The sequence below is a fragment of the Delphinapterus leucas genome, chromosome 2 (assembly GCF_059928025.1).
Source record: "Delphinapterus leucas isolate spDelLeu-1000000601 "Yukka" chromosome 2, BTC_Dleu_Yukka2, whole genome shotgun sequence".
In the NCBI taxonomy this organism is placed as follows: domain Eukaryota; kingdom Metazoa; phylum Chordata; class Mammalia; order Artiodactyla; family Monodontidae; genus Delphinapterus; species Delphinapterus leucas.
In genome coordinates, this window is record NC_143130.1 from 138,924,412 (window position 1) to 138,930,492 (window position 6,081).

The 6,081-nt window shown below is 38.6% G+C and overlaps 1 non-coding gene across 1 annotated transcript; it reads right to left on the bottom strand.

Annotated features, from left to right (window-relative positions):
• Positions 1 to 2,654: 2,654 nt before the first annotated feature.
• On the bottom strand, positions 2,655 to 2,727 carry TRNAK-CUU (transfer RNA lysine (anticodon CUU)). The gene has a single exon. It is a non-coding gene; the product is annotated as a tRNA-Lys (tRNA).
• Positions 2,728 to 6,081: the final 3,354 nt, after the last annotated feature.

Sequence of the window (6,081 nt, forward strand, 5' to 3'; positions counted from 1 at the left end):
CACTATGACTGGTGTCCTCATACAAAAAGGAAAATGCCATGTGAGACAGAAACACAAGGAGAAAGGATGTAACAACAGGCAGAGATTGGAGTTAGGCACCTGCAAACCAAGGAACACCAAGGGTAGCTGATGACAGCAGAAAGCGAACAGAAAGAAGCAAAGAACAGATTCTTCAAGACAGCCTTTGAGGGCATGACTCTGCCTACACCTTGATTTCAAGCTTCTAGCCTCCAGAATTGTGAGACAATACATTTCTTTTAAGTAACTCAGTTTGGGGTACTTTGTTTATGGCAGCCCTAGGAAACTGATACGCCCTTCTTAGTTCACTAATTCAACACATAGTTACTGAACATCTGCCAGATACTAATTTAGGTGCTTGAGATACATTCGTGAGCGAAGACAAAAATCATGCCTTTGTGGACCAACATTCCAAGGGTGTGGGTGAAAGTAAAGAGAGGTCATAATAAAAGAAGATGATACCTTCTATAGAAAAAATAGTGTAGGATAAAGTGGATGGTGGGGTAGTTGCCAATTAGGGTGATTGTGGTTGGGCTTATAGCGACTCAAAGACAAATTAGGCAAGTGTGACATAATAAATACATATTTGGTGTCTGCCCCTAGTTTCTGACACAGAGGTCCTAAAATCCTTGTCAATTCCTGCGAGATGGGGGTGTTAGGAGCATCTTACACAGAGCTTCTAAATCCCTTGGAATTTCCTGGGTAATAGAAGTGTCTTGTTCTAATGAGGCAACTCTTGGAGGGCTCCTGGATGATTTCTGGATGAGGTCTGGTCGCCAGAAAGTCTAAGTCATGATTAGAAACAGAACTTGGAAATTGATCAATAACTGATCATGCCTGTGTGATGAAGCCTCCATAAAAATCCCTAAAATACAGGGTTCACAGAGCTTCCAGGATGGCGAACATATTCAGGTGCTGGGAGAGTGCCATGCCAAGAAGAGGACGTGGGGGTTCCACGCTCCTTCCCCATACCTTGCCCTATGCATCTCTCCCATTTGGCTGCTCCTGAGTTGTATCCTTTATAATAAACCAGGAATAAGTAAACTGTTTTCCGGAGTTCTGTGAGCCGTTCTAGGAAATTAACAAACCTCAGGAGAGATTGTGGGAACCCCTGATTTATAGTGGGTTTGTCACAAGTGGGGAGGCCTGGACTTGGAATTGGCATCTCACAGAACCATTCACTTTAGACAAGTTGGTCCCTGTCCAACTCAAAACACCAAACATCATCCTCTCCTGCTAAATGAGTGACTTTACGAGTTTCAGCTTTATCCCTCCTTTAGTCTGCTTTCCCTATAGGTAAGATTTATTTAGATGATAGAATTGCCCTTGCTTTCTGGGAACACCCAATCCAAAAGGAACCCTCACTTCCTTAGACCCTCCACAAAACTCCACAACTATAGCCCCAATCCTATAATAGGTTCTTTCTAACTCCCTCTTCCTGAGACACCCCACAGGTCTCCCTCGCTGCAAGAGATTTTTTTTTTTTTTTTTTGGCTGAAGGGCATTGTCAGGTTTAAGAGATGGGAGGAGAGGAATGTGACCTTAGGCGACTGTGGGGTAACTTACCCCAAAGAGGAAGAGAGAAATACTGTAGAACGGTAGCCTGCAGGGAAACTAGGTCAAAGTTTTCGTTTTCTTTTAAGATAGAGAATTAACAGCATGTTTGTACGTTGAAGGGAAAAACCGAGAGAGACAAATGGGTCGTTTAGTAGGAGAAAAGCTAGTGGGTAACACGCCGAGTACAGGAACTAGTGCTTCAGGTAGGAGCATGCGTCGTTCATCTGCAGGGTCGGGTGAGTGAGATCCTGGAACGTGCCTGGCTGTGGTGTGGACATTCTCTTCCTGATTACTTCAAAGTTCTCAGTGAAGAGGCGAAAAAGGCGGAAGTCCTGCCTCCCACAATATCTAATTGCCTATTCGAAATTTCACGTCTCAGTTCTTTTGTGCTTCTGTTTCAAAGAGCCTCCCCTCTACCGGAATATTAATTTCCCCAATACCTATCCAATTGTATGGTTAGATTCCAAATACAGTCCCACGAACAATGGGAGAAAACCTGATTGTGCCCTAGTTGTCTAGATCTCACAACAGAAGGAAACATTTCTCACTGTGTATTTCTCCACAAGACATTCCCCCACCTCCACCCCAGGACAAGCCCTATATTGAGAAGAAAAAAAGTAAAATAAACAAGAAAGGACTTTCTTCGAAGTCCTCCGACTCTCTAACTGCTTTTACATAGGATCGCTTGTTTTAGAAAAGCTGCCAATATTGAGGCTCATAATTTTGGTCCGATAGAATAAAACACTGCCCTCTATCAGCAATAATGCAGGTATGCACAGTAACACAGAAAATCAATTTCAACTTTAAACAGTGGCCTTTTCAGTTTCTTCTGTGCTTTACGGAGGAAGTAGGCGAGGGATCCGGGAGAGGAAGAAAAACTTGCGCTTTTAAGTGCGCAAGCGCAGTTTGAGAACTGTTTCGTTTGCAAACTGGTCTTTTTTCCGAAGATCTGGTTAATATTGACAGTACGTAAATTAATCCGGTTTAAAAAACAAACAAAACCGTTCTTAATTACAGTGCTGTGGAGAGACCTCAAAATATTCAAGGGAAATTTAAGTGCTGTATCAAAAGATGCCTTGCGCCCAACGTGGGGCTCGAACCCACGACCCTGGGATTAAGAGTCCCATGCTCTACCGACTGAGCTAGCCGGGCACTTAGGTGCCAGCTTTCTTTTTTCTTCCCTTGAAGGGTTTAATTACATTTGATTTTTGTTTTCCTATAATTCTTTATTTACATTAAAAAATTTGTCATACTATAACCTCAAATTCGTTTCTTAAATTCTTTGAAACAGTTCTTTAATTGTATTTAGATTTAATAATTTTTAGTGCGTGTGTATCCCAAAGGCACTGAAAACACGCGTTTCTCATTACAGAATCACTGAATCTCTTTTTCTGAAGTGTTTTAAAATATTTACTGCCCAATACGTTATCTTCTTTACATAAACACGTATCAAGACTGTTCACTTTCTATCAAATGGCATAATGGATTCCTACAATTTGGGGCGCGGCATTAAAAAACAAAGTTTTTAATGAAGTTAGTTACACACACGGAAGAAAAATGGAGCTTAGCTATTTTCCTTTAATAGGATCTAGTTAAGGAAGGTTAAATTGAGGAAGCGGATACTGGTTCAGTTAAAATAAGCCCTCTTTCCGGTAACTGCCTGACAATTGAAAGATAGGACCCTGAGAGGTTGTCATTACCATCCATCTCAAGAGACAAGCTGAGAGGAAAGGATTGTAGAGACTGTGAGTCTTCTGGCAAAGAAAGTTAATTCTAGAAGAAAAGGAGAAGAACTGATTCTGACCAAATTATGACAAGCTGAGACAATGGAATAATCTTCTATGGAAATATATATATTCTGAGATACTAGTGAAGTTCTCTAGATAAGGAACTCTGCAGATTTCTGTGATGGGAGTGGTGTCTATCCTACTGCTCAGAACAGCAAGCTAAAGCCTAATTGTAAACCTGGGAGTAACAGAATCCTTAGGTTACTATCCCTGAAACCCTAAAACACAGTATTTAGAAGTTAAACACATTGGGCATCACATTTCCGAGCTACTTAATTAACACATAATAAGGTATGGCATAAAATATGTTTAGATTCCTCAAAGTGCACCTAGGATTTAAGTAGACTATTTAAAATTTCCAAGCTTGAAATATTAATGCAATTATTCACCAACAATTTTTTCCTGCAGTTGCAAATTCTGGCTTATTTTGACAATTTTATAACTTGGCAGAATGTAACTGGGAAGTGAATTTGTATTTATTTGCATTTTCAACACATTTATTAAGTACCTATCATGTGCAAAGCACTGTGTTATGTATTCTAATAGATGGAAGTATAAACCAGACTCTGATAACCAAAAAAACCTTATCACCCTATAAGAAAGACATGTAGATTACATAACGAAGAAAGACATGTAGATTACATACCGATTTTATATGCACTACTTCTAAAGTAATTTAAAGTAATTAAAACAAACACATCCATACTCACACCTTTTAAGTCTTCTAATGAATCAGGCAAACAATCACGAAACTTAGACCACAATTCAGTGTATTCTTCCAAGATACGAGATATATCAACAATCCAGCCCCAAAATAGGCAGTTCATCGAGTTCAGAAAGAGCTCCAAATTCATGATTATTAATGAATACACAGTAGGCATTAGACACTCAAATTGTGTTTATCACACACAAGCAGGAAAGTTAATTAAGAGTTTAACTGGATCCCTAAACAAGTTTGGAGTACTTGTAGTTTACCTTCAAGGTGAACCTTCCTAGGACTATACTCTTCAGCTTTCTTCAGCACTTTCTTGGCCTACCCTGGACTAACTCAGGACCCTTCATGAAAAAATTGCAACTAGAATATTTCAGTGAGGGTTAGGCAAATTAAATGGCTAGTCTTCCAAGTATATCCAAATCCTTTCTTTATCCATTTGTTCAAGAATAAAAACTAACCTTTAACTATAATGCTTCATTAGCAGAAATTAGCAATTGAATTTCCTCTTTCTCTCTCACTTTCTACATCTAATTTTTCAGCAAGCCCTACACTTCTAAAATCCATCCACGTATTTCCACCTCCACTGCCGCCACTCTGCTCATTCTCCATCACTGCTTGCCCACCGGACTGCAATAGCTTTCCAACTAGTCTCTGTGCTTCTGTTCTTCCCTGTATTTACCATTCTTCACACAGAAGCAAGAGAGATCATTTAATAAATAAATTAGGTCATATCATTCTGCTTAAAAAACTGCTGATGACCTCATGGTAGAAAGCCAATCATTAACTGTGGAAGGAATGACGGAATTAGAAAATCACCATTTGGCAACCATCATCATAATAATTGATTCAAATATGAATCATGGGATACTATAATTAGTGGGTGAAAGGTGAAGGAGTTGCAGGATATTTACATAGTTTCAAGGTGTTTCTTCACAAGATATTTATTAATTACAAAGGGCAAAATTGAAACTATAGTGGAGAAATCTTACGTGATCAAAGTTAACATCATCTGTAGTGGAACAAACTGACATCATGTACCTCCTAATATAAGATTCTAATATGAATACAAGGTTACTTTTGTGGCATTCCTGACAAAGAATGCATCACCCAAATCTAATCATGAAAAAAGTCACACAAACCTAAACTGCAGAATATTCTACAAAGTAAATGTTTTGTATTCTTCAAGTGTTAATGCCATGAAACCTAAAGAAATATTAAGAAACAATTTTCCAGATTAAAGGAGACTAGAGACATGACAACTGAATGCAATGTGTGATCTTGGATTTTCTTTTGCTATGAAGGGCATTACTGAGAGATTTGCCAAAATCTAAATGAAGTCTGCAGATCAGAAAAAAGTATTGTTAATTTTCTAATTTTCATAGTTTTACTGTGGATATGTAAAATGATGTTCTTGATTTTGGGGAAATACATACTGAAGTATTTAGCAGTTAAAAATGGCTTTCCAGGGGAAAGGGGGGGAAAAATGGCTTTCCATTTAAAATCAGATTAAAATCCAAACCACTACAAGGTCTGATCCCACTTCCACCTCTCTGATTTCACTTCCTGTCACTCTCCCCCACTTAATCTCTATGACAGGCCACACTGATCTGACAGTTCCCATAACAAGCCAAGTTTATATTTTGATAACAATCCCAAGTTTCAGTTTAAATATCACCCATTCAGAAAGTCATTCCTTAAGTATCAATAATAGGTCTAAAGTTCAAACTTCCATTGTCTCTTTTTTTTTTTTACCACAAGATGCAACTATTTGCCTATTTACTCTTTGTTGCCTATTTCTTCCCACTGAATGTAAATGTCTCCTTCACCGTTTTATCAGCCAGCAGTATTTAACTGAGTACTTGGGACATATAGAGCTCAACAAATAATAGTTAATCAGTCTTATCCTTAATTCTACTAAATAGAGTCACACTCAAAAAGAGTCTTAATGCTTCTGTAAAATTCCGACCTGATCTTAAAGGTGATACACTTAGAGCGCACGTTCCT